This window comes from Erinaceus europaeus, chromosome 20 (assembly GCF_950295315.1).
Source record: "Erinaceus europaeus chromosome 20, mEriEur2.1, whole genome shotgun sequence".
NCBI lineage: Eukaryota > Metazoa > Chordata > Mammalia > Eulipotyphla > Erinaceidae > Erinaceus > Erinaceus europaeus.
The window spans coordinates 9635059-9648352 of NC_080181.1; the positions used below are offsets into that span (position 1 = coordinate 9635059).

The window sequence follows — 13294 nt, forward strand, 5'->3', positions numbered from 1 at the left end:
GTGGTGCTAATAGGGGAGGGGGTGCAGGGGGCCAGGCTGACAGCCAATTACTTGCTCGTCTGCATTATGGATTAACCCATCTGGGCCTGGGAGATTGGCTCTGAAAGGGGCACAAAAGGGGGGGCGTGACCACAATCACACACCGAATTATCCTGTCTATGTGCAATTGTCCGGCGGCACACGGGGCCTCAGGATGGGTGGCCCCCTTGGGCTCTCGCCACCCCTACTTCTCCCCACAGGAAGGGCCAAGATAAACTACCCGCCTGGTTAAGAGGCAGGTCTGGGCAAGGGCAACAAGGCTGCTGCTTTAGAGAGCAGGGAGTTTAGGGTTTCAGTGTGTGTGGGGGGCAGGTCTGAGGCTAAGCACAGAAGTCAGGAGTCAGGACAAAATTCCCCAAATCCCCCAGATCCCTAGGCCAGGCAGGAGGGGAGCAGAGGAGGCCGGGAGCCTCAGTGTCAGCAGACCCACAGCACCCCCCACCCCTCTGAGGATGATTGATTTGGGACAGGAACCAGGAGCTGAGCTGAAGGCTTGGAGGCCCCCTACCCTGCTCTGGCATCTCAGAAGCTCCCCCTGCCACTCCTCCCCTCTAGGAGTTGGGGGGGGGAGTGTACAGGGTGGTGGAGAGGAGAGTGGGAGGGGGTGGCAGCGGGGCTCTCCCGGCTAATCCCCTCATTACCATCTCATAATCAGAGCCTCGCTTCCAATGTAAATGGGGGTGTTAGACATTGCTTTCTCCACACTCAGCTATCTCCCCTCCTTCCCCTCCTTCTTGGAGCTGATCCTTCCTTTTCTGGGCCCTGTGTAGAGAGACTTTGGCGGGGGAGCGCTGGGGAAAAATTCCACCCAACCCCCCAGCTTCCTTGATTCTAGAGGAAAGAGGCTTGATTCAAACTCATCAGGCCTTGATGGAAGCTGACTGGCTTCTGGTCTCTCATCGCTGTTGACTGGAGATCAGTTGTGAGCTGTGTGTCTCAGAAACAGACCATATGCACATGTGCATGTGTGGGCTTGTGTATTTTCATGGGGAACTCAACCTTTACTTGTCCCCCCCCCCCCGAAATGACTGGACTCTCTTTCTTCCCATTTCTAGACACTGAGCATAGCCAAAGGTCTCGGCAGCTTTTCACATGCACAGAGTCCATGCACCAGTGACAGGTGAACATCACCAGCTCACCAGCTCTGTGGGCCAGCCACTGCCAGATCTGGCTGGGACAGGAGTCTTCTTGGAATCATGCTCTGCTGCCACCCCTTGGCACCATGTTGTCCACTGTGGGGACAGCTGGTGTGTGCGTGTGTGGGGAGGGTGGACTTGGGGGCCCTGGGGGTCACTTTCCACTCTGCTCTCCCAATACAGTGAGGACATGAGGTTATTGCTGCCTGTCCCCTCTCTGTCCGAGCACCAGCCTTGGTGGCCTTGTCCCTAGCCTGGCTCCCAAAGCGAGAAGGACAAGGCTCATCTCTGCAATGATTTCTGGTCATGCTGCCCTGTATGTCAGCCGCCTCTGTAGTCTCTCCAGACTGTGGGAGGAAGGGGATAGCAGCAGGACCTGTGTCTGGCAGGGAGACAGCTCACAATACTGGGTTTGAGCCCTGATACTGAGGGGGCGCTCTATGGATGGTAGAGCAATACTGTGTCCTCCCTCCGCCCAGCCCTAGAGTTGCTGGGGACAGGAAGTGGGAGCACACTTTGCCAGCACTTACACTGGTGTCCGAGGGCACTGTTGTCACCTGTGTGGCCACTGTCAGGCGGGCAACCCCATCCCTTTTTACAGAGGCTGCCTAGAGCAGGCAGGATGACTGCAGGTGGCCTGGGCCTCCACCTCCAGGTTGCAGGGGAGGGGGAGAAGAGCCAGCATCCTGAGCTCCCCTGCCAAGCTGGTTGTCCTGTTCCAGGGCTGTCCTCCTGCGAAGGGGACCCGGTGGGGACCGGGAGGGCACAGGGCAGCTGGTCACCATGTGGCCTGCTGTGCTTGCTCCTGGGAAGAGGGCGGGAGATGCCTTTGGAGGGCCCCCTAGGGGGGGCCTCAGAGCAGCCTCCTGGTTTAGCTTCCTCCTCATTAACTCTCCGGCCTCATTAATCAGCCTGTGAAATGCGCCCCCGGGAGCACTGCCCGCCTGGCCGCTGCTTGGCACTTTAATTATCCTCCCAGCGGGAGAAGGCGGGTGCCCACACACTCACACACTCTGCAGGGCGGGGTCCCGGGTGCCCCACCAGCGGTGGGCAGCCCTAGGGGTGCTCCTGTCCCTGGTAGTTCTCAAACCTTCCTCTGGTTTCATTCAGCAGCCCAATCCCAGCCATGCCCATGTGCAGCCACTGTCCCAGGACTGGAGCTGCAAACTCCACCCGGTCCCTTCCCAGACACTCCACTCACCGCCCAGCCCCGCTTCCAGACCTACCCCCTTCATGAAAACTACAGGAGGTGTGAGAGGTGTGAGAGGACAGCCAGGGCCAGCCACACACAAGGCAGAGCTAATTCAGAAGTGGGGCCTCCTCTCTGAGTGGGTAAGGTAGTGGGAAACATCCTAGAAGGCAGGCCAGGGCCTGGGGTAACTGGTCGGGCTGAAGGGAGGCCTATGACAGGGGGCAGGTGAGGAGGCAGGGAGGGGGATCTCCCAGGTCCAGCAAGAAGGCACCTAGGAGCCATTAAGGATTTTTTTTTTCCTTACCAGAGTACTGATCAGTTCTGGTTTATGGTGTTACATTGGGGATTGAACCTTTGAAGCCTCATGCATGAGAACTGTTTGCATAAACATTATGCTAACTACCCCTGCTCAAGCACTAAGAATTCTAAAGCAGAGGCTGCCCCCACTCCAGGTTGGCTAGCTTTAGGAATGAGGAGGCTGTTGGGGGGTGGTAAGGAGACCACCAGGTGTGCATATGGTGTGGCAGGTGACAGGAAGCAAGAGGAAAGAGCCTGGAAGAGTTGAAAGTCTCTGCCAAGGGTTTTGGAGAGTCTGGAGGAAGGTTATCTTGCTGTGCTCTGAGGTCTCTTACTCAGGCCAGGTGAACACTGAACTTAAACACTGAGCCCTCCTCTCACACACTGAGCCCTCCCCTCACACACTGAGCCCTCCCCTCACACACTGAGAACCTCCTCTCACACACTGAGCACTCCCCTCACACACTGAGCCCTCCTCTCACACACTGAGCCCTCCCCTCACACACTGAGCCCTCCTCTCACACACTGAGCCCTCCTCTCACACACTGAACCCTCCTCTCACACACTGAGCCCTCCCCTCACACACTGAGCCCTCCCCTCACACACTGAGCCCTCCCCTCACACACTCAGCCCTCCTCTCACACACTGAGCCCTCCTCTCACACCTCTCACACACAGAGCCCTCCTCTCACACACTGAGCCCTCCCCTCACACACTGAGCCCTCCCCTCACACACTCAGCCCTCCTCTCACACACTGAGCCCTCCTCTCACACACTGAGCCCTCCCCTCACACACTCAGCCCTCCCCTCACACACTCAGCCCTCCCCTCACACACTCAGCCCTCCTCACACACACTGAGCCCTCCCCTCACACACTGAACCCTCCTCTCACACACTGAGCACTCCCCTCACACACTGAGCCCTCCTCTCACACACTGAGTCCTCCTCTCACACACTGAGTCCTCCTCTCACACACTGAGCCCTCCCCTCACACACTGAGCCCTCCCCTCACACACTGAGCCCTCCCCTCACACACTGAGTCCTCCTCTCACACACTGAGCCCTCCCCTCACACACTGAGCCCTCCCCTCACACACTGAGCCCTCCCCTCACACACTGAGCCTTCCTCTCACACCAAGTCCTCCTCACACACACTGAGCCCTCCTCTCACACCGAGTTTTCCTCTCACACACCGAGTCCTCCTCTCACACACTGAACCCTCCTCTCACACCAAGTCCTCCTCTCACACACCAAGCCCTCCTCTCACACACCAAGCCCTCCTCTCACACACCGAGTCCTCCTCTCACACACCAAGTCCTCCTCTCACACACCGAGTCCTCCTCTCACACCGAGTCCTCCTCTCACACACCAAGTCCTCCTCTCACACCGAGTCCTCCTCTCACACACCAAGTCCTCCTCTCACACCATGTTCCTCTGCTGCCATGCCCTGCACTCAGGAGAAGCCAGAGCTCAGCACTTGCTCTGGGACAGCTCCGGATGTTTCTGTGCCTACCCAGTCAAAGCATGCTTGGTGTGTACCTCATGAAATAGGTTTTTTAAAAAAATATTTATTTATTCCCTTTTGTTGCCCTTTTTTTTATTGTTGTAGTAGTTGTTGTTATTGATGTCGTCATTGTTGGATAGGACAGAGAGAAATGGAGAGTTGAGGGAAAGAAAGAGAGGGGAGAGAAAGACAGACACCTGCAGACCTGCTTTACCGCCTGTAAAATTACTCCCCTGCAGGTGGGGAGCCAGGGCCTTTGAACCAGAATCCTTATGCCGGTCCTTGCGCTTTGCGCCACCTATGCTTAACCCACTGTGCTACCTTCTGACTCCTGAAATATGTTTCAATCTCTGCATCCATCTAAGTGCCCTGTAGAGCATGCTTAGGAACCCACTTTTTTTTTTTTGCCTCCAGGGTTATTGCTGGGGCTCGGTGCCTGCACGACAAATCCACTGCTACTGGAGGCCATTTTTTCCCTTTGTTATTGCCCTTGTTGTTGTTATTGTTGCCATTGCTATTGTTGTTGGATAGGACAGAGAGAAGTAGAAGAGGGGAAGACAGAGAGGGAAAGAGGAAGACAGACACCTGCAGACCTGCTTCACTGCTTGTGTAGCCTACCTCTCCTAGAAGAGGTGGAACCTCGGGTTCCAGCTGCACAGTTTGCAGGCTCTGAGGGGGACCTGGGCCCTGGGCTTTACTGCAGGGTGGTATAACAATAGTGAGACAGACAAACTGGCAACCCTCCGGATGCAATTAAACAATGTCGCCTAAGAAGTCTTCTTGCAAAAAACAATCAAGCACTAATTGATCAAGTCTTCCTATCTAACAACCAATTTACAGGAAATATGGGAGCAGAGGAAGATGCTAAATGACACCACGGGGATTCATTCAACAAAATCCAGACTGTGGGAAATTCTACACAGCAAATGGCCTTTTTTCTTCAACAAATAAATTACAAAGAATTAAGAGATGGCTTGAGGGCTCAGGTGAAAAGAGACATCACACTGGATGGCCTCATTGGGGTCTGGAGCAACAAAGAAAAATAATGGAGACAATTCTGGAAGTTTGAACACTGATTATATTTCGATGACATACTTTGGGTGTGATGATGGGGATTGGTGGCATGATGTCATTTAATGAGTCCTTAGAGCTATGGAGACAGTGAAATACCCACAGGAGAAATGGCATTTGTGGGGTGATGGGGAGAAGGGGTAACTTTGCTTTTGCATGGACCCACGCTGAAGCTGGGTGATGGGTGTTCACAATGTCCTCTCTAATTTTGCGTGTGTCGGTTACCCAGTGTGTTGGTATTTCTTTTAAATGTCTCCACAGGAGGCTCCAATGTGGCTGCTGCCTGCATTTTTTTGGTCCATGGCTCTGGATCTGATACCTTAACTTCCTGGGAACCCTAATTCTCCTTCAGTCCAGCTCATGGAGTAGGGGTGGGAGATTTTGTGTTTTTCTTTTTCTATCTGACTCTGGCTTCCCATCTAAAAATTTGTTTTGTATTATTTTTATTTATTCATTTATTGGATAGAGCCAGAAATCAGGAGAGAAGGGGGTTAATAGAGAGGGAAAGACTGAGAGATACCTGCAGCCCTGCTTCACCATTCACAAAGCTTTCCCCCTGCAGGGGGACTGGAGGCTCAAACCTGGGTCCTTGTAACATGTGCGCTCAATCGTCATTTTAACTTGTGTGCTCAACCAGGTGTGCCCCCATCTGGCCCAAACTTTTTTTTTTTCTTCTGAAACCTTTACAAGCTCTTTTCCAGAGGTGCCCCTCTCCCGGGGAACATGCCAGACCTTCGAAAGGTGCTTCACAAGCCACAACGGCCTCAGGCACCATAAGGAAGGAGCCAGGGCTGTCCCCCCAGCCCTTTAGACGTGCACATCTGGCCGCGACTCCCCCCCCCCCCCCAGGCCTAGACAAAGGCTTCCACTGCCCAGGAGAAAAGGAATGAAATGCAGGCGTGTCTCCCAGCAGCTCCTGTGGCCAGCGGAGGAGGCCAAACTTTGGGCCGCACAGGACAGGGTAGGGCAGGGCAGGGGCTCTCCACTTGCAGGTCCCTCTGCTGCTATTTCTGGGCGTTTTCCTCTGCACTTTCTAGGCTGCACCTCCCTGTAGCCAGCTGCCTCCGCATCGACCCCAGAGCTCCCCAGAGGGGAGGCGTGCACTCCAGCTGGTCGCTGGGGGCTCGCGCGGGGTGCTGGAGCAGACAATAGGCAATCAGCGGCCAGGGCGAGCAGGGACCCCTCCTGGGCCAGGCCGGTCCTCTCCGCCCCCGGCCTCTGATTGTCGTAGCCGGGGGAGCCCAGACTGAGGAGCCGGGCGAGGCTGGCTGCTGGGCCTGTAGCCTTGCGCCCCGCGGTCAGGCGCCCCGCCCCGCGCCCGGCCAGCGAAGGTAATGAAGCGCCCTCGGCCGGCTGCGCGGGAGGGTGACCGCCCTGCGCTTCGCACCTGCTCCCCGCCCCCAGCCCGGCGCGGCCGGCCCCTCGCTCCCCGCGGGAGGGGCCTCAGCTGGGGCTGCACTCCGCCAAGGGGCCGCGGAGAGGCCGCCGGCGGCCGGGAGCGCCTATAAATTTGGAGCAGATGCGGCCTGACAGTCACCCCGGGGGCGGGGGGACTACTCCCGCCCAGGCCCCAGCGACCCGAGACTGGGCACAGCCGGAACCTGTCCTCCCCTTTGTGCGCCCATGTGGGAGAAGGGGCACCGGGGCCAGCCGACCCCCTCCCCGGAAAGGGGGCAGCTCCTGCAGAGGCTGCCAGCCCGCGCTGGGGCCGCAGCTGGAGCCATGCGGGCGCCGGGCAAGGCCACTGCAGGATGCATCCGCCAGACTGAACTGCCTGTGAGCGCTGGGAGCACCAGCCAGAGGCTGTGCAGTGGGCTAGGGGTGAGCAAAGGGGAACATGCCCCATCTACGTTTCCATGGCATCTTCCTTTAATGAGTTGAGGGTCTCTCAGGGCAGCCGGGGTTGCTGGGCGACTGTCCCATTCCAGGTCCAAATGTGCGATGTGCCTCTGCATACCGCTGACTGCAGGGGAGACAGGCCTTCCTTCCATCTAGAAGGGTGTGGAGTGTGTGTGCGGGAGTCTCCACCATCCACCAGCAGACACCAAAGGTGAGCCCCAGGCCGTTTCTGAAGGTTGACAATGGGGCTGGCCACGCACAACTCCACTCTGAGCTGGGTCCAAACCGAGTTGGCAAGAACCAATGCAATAATCCCGCTGTCCAGTCTGTCTGGAGCCGCTTCTGGCTTCCTCCAACACTCTCCAGGGCCAGCTGGGGGGGGGGGGCTGGCTTCCTCCAACACTCTCCCTGGACCCTTCCTTTGCCTTCCACTCTGTACTTGCCTGCTCCACACCCCCACAACTTTGCAGGCTGCAGCCAGCACCCCAGTCTCCTGTTCAGCTTCCTAAAACATGCCTGGAGAGTGTCTGGAGCAGTTGTCCTGGACAAGACGGGAACCTGCATTTGTGGATTCCCAGGGTGCTGGTGTCTGGTGTCAGAGCACACTTTGAGAACCAGTCAGCTGAGGTGGGAAGGAGAGCTGGTGAAAGAGGAAGAGTGTGTGAAGTAGTTCAGGCAGGGTCCTACCTCTGTAAAGCCAGGGGGCCTCAGGTCCCAGGGAATGGCAACCTTGCCCAGCATGCAGACTTTCTCCTGGTGACCCAGCACTCCCCCTATTGGACTCTCGAAGTCTGTAATCTCTGCAGCTTTCAGAGTGGCCTCTGACTGCCCACTCATCTCTTTGTCAGGAAAAGCACTGTGGTGTGGTCTCTCCATTCGTGTGCACATTGACTGCCACATGGGCTGTGGTACTCAGCTGTGACTCACAAACGATTGTCTGAAAACAGATGAATCAATGCTCCCCTTCCTCTTTAGGTGAACTCTAACACATGAAATACTCGGCAGTTCTGAAATACTTAATGGTGATTTAAGACGGGAGCACTCCAAATATTGGCTGAAAAATTCTACCAAGGTATCAATGTCATGTTTACAGATAGGAGGAATCTTTGGCTGATGGCAAAAAAGCAAACCCCAACTCAGAGGTGGAGGCCAAACTAGCAAAAATGGGATTTAAAAGTGGGGCACAGATAATGCAGAAAGGTGGAGTGGCATTTTATTTCTTACCACTAGGTGGCAAACTTTCCTTCATTAATGAGAACCCCAACCTTGCCGCCTGATCTTTTTTCCTAATGGTAGATTGATTTATTTACTTATTTAATTTTCCTAGAACCTCACCTCTCCAGATACCTAAGGGTGGTTCTTTAAGGTGAGGACTTGGGAATTGAGGCAGCTAAAGCACAGCTTAGAAAGAAAGCCCTTTGTAAAAAAGAAAGAAAGCCCTTTGTTTTTTTCTTTAATGTTTATTTATTTTTGTTGCTCTTGTTTTATTGTTGTAGTTATTATTGTTATTGATGTTGTCATTGTTGGGGACAGAGAGAAATCAAGAGGGGAGGGGAAGACAGGGGCAGAGAAAGATAGACACCTGCAGACCTGCTTCACTGCTTGTGAAGTGACTCCCCTGCAGGTGGGGAGCCGGGGGCTCGAACTGGGATCCCAACACTGGTCCTTCAGCTTCACACCACATGCACTTAACCCGTTGTACCACTGCCCAACTCTCCAAGAAAGCCCTTTGTAACCATTGCAGGGCATTTGAGTGAGCCTCTGAGCTTCCTCATCAGTGAGAAAAGTCCTGGTTTTTCTTTCTGGAAAAAGTGGCCCACCCTCTTGTAGGTATTATAGAAGAAGGCTAGGAGTAGTGCATGCTTTAGCACAAGCAAAGACCCACATTTGGGCCCCTGAGCGCCACATGGGGGCACCATGCACAGAGGAAGCTTCATGAACTATGAGAGGTGGAGTGGTGCTGTGGCTTCTCCACTTCTTTTATCTTCTATCTGGAAAGAGAGAGAGAGAGAGAGATTTTTCCAGGAGTGGTGGAGTCCTGGTGAAAAAAAGAAAAAGGAAAGAAAGAAGACAGGTTACTTCACTGAGAAAAATGCAAAGAATGTAACTTCAGGGGGCACCACCTAGTTGAACACATGTGTCACCAAGCTCAAAGACCCAGGTTCAAGGCCCCACTCCCCACCTACAGTGGGTACATTTCAGCTCTGCAGGTGTCTATCTTTCTCTCTTCTCCCTATCCTCTCCTCTCTCAATTTCTATCTATCTAAAAAAAAAAAAGAAAGCCACCAGGAGAGGTGGATTCATAGTGTCATCACAGAGCCCCAGTGAAAACCCTAGTGGCAAAAAAAAAAAAAAAAAAAAAAAAAGTTATTTCAAACCAGAAACTTCTGGTGCCCTGGGCCAACCTGTAGGCACTGGGCAGCTTCTCCCAGTCTGCCCAGCAGGCACTCCCTCTGTTCTCTTACGGCCCTTGATACACATACATTTATTTGTCTCTTTGCAGAATTTCAAAGCTTTAGGCCTACGGAGGTCACATTCAGGTAAAGTGAAGATAACTTCCAAAGTGATTGAGTCAGCTTCTAAACCCCAAGTTAAATGTTTACCTGGAAGGTTGTGCCCTTGTTCTAGGCCATTAATGCCACCGAGAAATAAACTTGTGTTCACATTGGTGACACGTATGGCATGCCAAATCCTCTGGACTCTCATACCAGGAAACTAGGCTCAAAGACAAATGAAAACAAAACAAAAACCAACCTTACTTGTTAGATTTATTTATTTATTTACTTACTTATTTATTTGACAGAGACAGGAATCGAGAAGGAAGAGGGAGGTAGAGGGAAAGAGACAGAGACACACCTGCAGCCATGCTTCATCACTTGTGAAGCTTCCCCTCCTGCAAGTGGGGACCAGGGGCTTGGACTTGTAGCTTTATGTACTTTAATGTGTGCATTTAATCAGGGCCTCCACTGCCCAATTCCCCAACCTCATCTTTTATTGATAGGCTGCTCTCAAAGCAAATAGGCAGACCCATCCAAACCAACTTTTGCTTCTTAAACCTCTTGCTTCTTTACAAGCAAGAGTCCTGACAGTGGTGCATCTGGTTGAACATACATGTTACAAAGAGTAAGGATCTGGGTGCGAGGCCCCATTCCCCACCTGTAGAGGGGAAGCTTCACAAACAGTGAAACAGTGCTACAGGTGTCTGTCTCTCTTCCTGTTAGTCTCCCTCTCTCCTCTTAATTTCTCTCTGTCTCTATCCAATAAGTACTATTTTTGAAAAGAAATTAATTTACAAACATAATATTTCACAAGTTTTTTTATTGTTCTTAACAACTTTTATTAGGATATGAGTATGTACATAGTCAGATCTGTCTTTTTTTTTTTCCATTCACTTCTTTAACAAACTCTTCTTTACCTACTGAAGACACTGAAATAGAACTTCCCCTCTGCATCCTGACAAACCCAAGTTACCTAGCACAGCCTGAGCCTCTCTAGCTCAGAGGCTCTTATTAACGGTTCCCTACCAATTCTTCTTTCCCAGGACTTGAGGGAAAAAAAAAAAGATTTGTTACTTAATGAGATAGTGGTAGAGAGAAAGAACCAGAGCATCAATCTGACACATGAGATGCTAGGGGTCAACCTCAGAACCTCATGCTTGAGAATCTAATGCTCTGACCACTGTACCACTTCCTAGGTCACTCCCTACCATTTCCTTTCCCATGTTCCTAGTTCCAGGTTATCTCTGCAACTAGCATCTAATCTGAAATTCTCTGCTTTGTTTTCTCCCTTATTAGGCCAGGAGGAGCAAGAAGGGATGGAACTGGACAGAGAGCCTTACTCTGCCTTGGGGAAAGACATACTTTGTATCAATCGGGGTAGCACTGTGCTTATTGACGTCAGGAGAACAGGTTGAGCAGAGCAGGTTTAGCACGTAAGTTCAGATGCACCACTCATCCATGACAGGAAAGAGGCAGCACCTGACCTCTGAGCCAGACTACACTCTTCACCTGCAAAGTGAGGCTTGAAGAAGACTGTGCCTTGGAGAGCTTGGTCTGGTGTGTGCTCCACCGTCCACCATGAGGTCCTGGGTGCCAGCACCCGGCTGGCTACCAGAGGGCAGCCAGCTCCAACACCACGGCCGCCGCTCCCATGACTCCCTATTCTAGAGAGAGAGGGGTGCCTTGGTGAAATGACAGAAAGCTCCTTCAGCTCTCAGCTAAGCAGGATGTGCATCCTGGTGACTCTGTTTTACGACAAAGCTGTTTTGAGTCAAAGACATGTGAAATGCATCCCCTTGCTTCTCCTGTCTGTAGCTTAGCCTGGGTCCTTCTGAATAGAGACATTCAGCAAGCAGCGTATTTGGGGCAGAGACCCACCAATGGGGGGAAAGGGGGCAGGCACAGGAAAGGGCAGGAGATGGTGGAGGGCACCTCAGGGTGTCCCTCTGGAAAAACAAGAGGTGGGAAGCTCTCCCTCTGCCACTCTCCATCATAGTCACACCACATGGAAGAGCCTAGGGTTCACAGGACTGCCCTCTTCCTGGGAGTACAAGCGGCTCAATGGGACATTCATGAGGCGAGAAGCACTGCCTGCACCACAGCATCTCCTGACCATCCAGCCAAGCAGCAGAGCCACTCAGACCACAGCTGGAGCTGCTGTGGGTCAAGGGTTGCTCTGGATCCCCTCAGAGTGCGTAGATGCAGAGTCCCCAAATCATGGATTGAAGCCATAGATCAAATGCACTATTTGTTAGCTCCCAAACCGGAAAAGAACTGCAGAGCTTGTCAGTCCCAGCGAGACTAAAATTGAGGATCTAATTTCAGAGACTCAGGAGACCCATCTCAGAACTGGTGTCCAAGTTTTGCACTAACGAACACATGCAGTCTTGAGAGCACCGAAAGATGACAAGCAAAACAGTAGCCAGCCAAAAACTGTGGACCAAGTCAGAACAATGACATAGCCTTCTATTTGGGTTGAGAGTCTTGGAATAGAATGCCCAGACAACTGAAGCAGCCCTGCAGACAGCTTGCCTTGAGGCAGGTGGACCATAAGAATGCAGGTGAGTGTCATGCTCCCCCCAGGGGACTTTTTCCATTTGGGACAGAGTGCAGGGAAGTTCAAGCCTGGGGGCACCCTGAAAACCATTGAGAAGCTGATATAGGAGGCTGATAACTATGGAGAAACTTCCATTCCCACTTAGCAGAGAGAAGAGACAGTTAAGAACAAGCCCTTTGGAGTTACGACAGCTCTCACCCAGTGGCCTCAAAAAGTACCCTTGCAAAGGGGGCCCAGATTCTGGTTGTGTGTGTGTGTGTGTATGTTCATCTGTCTATTCCTGTGGACAATTAAGAGAACCCAATATTGAGTATCAACAATAAAACTAACAGAGAGCCAAAAGTTGATGAGAGAAATGAAGATTTAATCAGGTGCTAGCAATCCTGAGAAGATGGCAGACCTGTGTCTCAAAAAACCATCTTAAGTTGCTGAAGAGACAGAATAGTGTCTGTGTGAAAAGTCTTTCATGCTTGAGGCACCAAAGGTCCCAGGTTCAATCCCCAGCACTACCATAAGCCAGAGCAGAGCAGTGCTATGGTAAATACAAACAAACAAACAAACAAACAAGCATCTTACTCTCGAGCAGAGAATCAAGTTTATAAAAGGTTGTGCTTTAGAGGGGGAGAAGGGATCCTGTCACATGAAATGAACAAGGCTAATGGCCAGATCTCTGTAAAGCTTTGAGATAATATTAAGCAATACCTTTCCCCCTGACATGTACTTAATTGGCCCCTTGCTTACTATTCCTTAGAACCAGGAGATAAGGCTAACGAGCAGAGGGCAGTGAGAGGACAGCAGAAGCACACATGTGGAGAGCCAGATGGAGTCTGCCATGCTCACACACTAACAGTTGTAATGGAGGGTTTGTTTTATTTTTTCCTTCAGTGTTATTACTGGGTTCAGTGTCTGCACAATGATGCCATCACTCCCAGTCATCATTCTCCCCTCCCCCCCCCCCACTTTTTTTCTTTGATCAAGGCTGAAAGAGATAAAGAGAGACAGAAAGAGAGACATCTGCAGCACTGCTCCACTGTTCATGAAGCTTCTCCCTATACATAGAGAACAGGACCTTAGTGCACAGTAACATGTGCACACTACTGAGTGTGCCAGCCGCTGGCCTCAGACGTCCTGCTAGGCTCATGGGGTGATTGTAATTGTTGGTG

At 52.3% G+C, this 13294-nt stretch overlaps 1 long non-coding RNA gene across 1 annotated transcript; it reads right to left on the reverse strand.

Annotated features, from left to right (window-relative positions):
- Window positions 1-8564: 8564 nt before the first annotated feature.
- Window positions 8565-11265, reverse strand: LOC132534902 (uncharacterized). The gene is made up of 3 exons (XR_009546663.1): window positions 10937-11265; window positions 9680-9796; window positions 8565-9067 (listed from the first exon to the last, which is right to left on the reverse strand). It is a non-coding gene; the product is annotated as an uncharacterized LOC132534902 (long non-coding RNA).
- Window positions 11266-13294: the final 2029 nt, after the last annotated feature.